The sequence below is a fragment of the Pteropus vampyrus genome, unplaced genomic scaffold (genome assembly GCF_000151845.1).
Source record: "Pteropus vampyrus isolate Shadow unplaced genomic scaffold, Pvam_2.0 Scaffold98, whole genome shotgun sequence".
Classification (NCBI taxonomy): Eukaryota; Metazoa; Chordata; class Mammalia; order Chiroptera; family Pteropodidae; genus Pteropus; species Pteropus vampyrus.
Window position 1 is genome coordinate 5492564 of NW_011888879.1, and position 2389 is coordinate 5494952.

Consider the following 2389-nt stretch of genomic DNA (forward strand, 5'->3'; position numbering starts at 1 on the left):
TAGGAGGCTGTTGCATTAGGCAAGGCAAGAAATGACTCTCTCAAGATTCAAAGTCCCAGGCAGAGATAGAACTTCTGCTTCCAAATATGACAAAGACCCTACTGCGCTACCCCCTAGTAGAAAACGTCTATAAAACTTAGACATCATGCAAAAAGCAACTAGTGAATATACTGAATGCAAACAGAAGCAGGCTGACTCTGGTAGGAGGGGCAGCTTGCTTGGAAGAGGGCAAATGAGGAACTACACAAGGAAGTCCCACTTTCCTTGGTGTTTAGCTTGAGACCCAGTGCAGTCCAGGAGGCAGGCTCAGCAGCAGCAGGGGTGCATATGGAAAACCTCCCCATTTTTCTTATCTGGGGAACTAGAAAAGTGAAGCCAGAACACTTTGAATGCTTAAGAGATTAGGAAGATTTTCAGTTTCAGTCTAAGGAAAAAAAAAGGGGGGGAGAGGGGTTAAGGAATCCCAGAAGGATACAGAAAGAACTGTAAGCTGAATAAGCAGCAGGCTAATGGTACTCTTTGGCAAATAGATGACCTTCTATTGCTTACAAAAAGCATGATACATTTAAGCATGACTAGTAGATGCTTCAGACTTTTAATGTCATTGTCTATTTTAAAAAGTTAAAGAATGAAAATGGAGTATCTCTTGGCTTTCATATTGAGTGATGAAAATTTATAAATAGGTCTTGGCGATTGGGTATGGCTAAGGGAAAAAAAGGATTTGGGAACACTGAAACAACCTAGTGCTTAAAAGATTAGAATCAAAATGGCTATTGTGGCAGTCTAGAGTGAAATCCACAGAGAATGGGTTAGAGTTTCAGCTTCTGATAGACTGAAGGATTTCACTTTTTACTTTTATAAATACTTAAGTAGTTCACTATATTAGAGAACCAAAGTGGTTAGGGGAAAAAAGCTAGGTAAGTAACAACAAATAAAAGTCCCCCTGAGTATACTGGATGTAATCAAATTCAATGTAATCCAGCACTTGCTCTACTGATTTCTCATCCTGATAGGTGAGCCAGACCATTTTGTTCCCATAAAAAGTCTGTAATGTCTAGGCCAAAACATATTAATTCAGTTAGAGTTTCAAAAGGAAAAACAAACTTTGAATCATGATGTGAAATTTTAGTGGGTTAAAAAGAAAAACATTTAGTGTATAAAATAGTGATTTCAAGGTGAAAATTTATAGGCTAGCAATCTGAACCAGCTTTAATTCATTCATTGTAAGAATGTTCATATATATCTCATTCCTTTTTTTGTACGCAAAGCATACAATTTCCCGTTCTCTGTGTCTCGTGGAGAATAGGTGAGATTTTTATACTTTTAGTAAAATATTTAGAATGCTGTATTTTCTTATTTATATGAATGAGCATATATGAGGAACTTCTTTCATACAGAAAAGAATTTAGAGTAATCTACAATATGTTCTCTCCAATTTCTCATAAATTTAAGAATGCAGTCTAAATTCTCCATTTACAAAATCAGGATATAGTATATTTCATTTTTTAAAATAATGTTTACATTGGGAACAACAACAATAAAAACAAAAATAAGGTACCTAGAAAAGATGAGCAAGAAAAGATGAAGAACATTATAAATGTTATCGAAAATCATTAAAGACCTTAAATAAATAGACAGACATACTATGCTTCCCAAGAGAAAGATTCAGTATTGTAAAGATGGCAATTTCCTCCCAAACTGATCTATAAATTCTAGCAATTCTAATCACAATCCCAGTTAGGGATTTTCTTAATGCCTGATAAGCTGATTCTGAAATGTGGGTATAAAGGGCCGAAAATAACCAAGATTCTTCCAATGAACAAACCAAGGAAACTTATTATAAAGATCAATAATTAAGAGTATGTGGCATTAGTACAGAGATGGATGAATAAACCAATGGAACCAAACATAGTCATATGAATTTGGGCAGAAATGACATTGCAGTTGACACAATGAATTTTGCATATATACACACACATACACACACATATGTATATTTATATAAAAAGAAATTAGATTCCTAATTGCACCATAAACAAAATCAATTCCAGATAAATTAAAGGCTAAAAATAAAATGCAAACATGTAAGATTTTAGGAGAAAATATAAAAGAATATTTTATGACCCCAAGATAGAGAAGAATTTCCTAAACAAAACACAAAAAGCACTGATTGTATGAAAAGAGTTTGATAAATTTGACTATATTTCAATTAAGCATTTCTAACACAAAGATAGCAGGGATGGAGGGGCATAGACTTGGAGAAGGCATCTGTAAGACATAATTAAAAGAAAAGATTCACATCCAGAATATATGCAGAACTCCTAAAAATCAATTAGGAAATAAGACAAAACACTAAGGAAATAAATGGAAATAAATAAGGAAAAAAAAA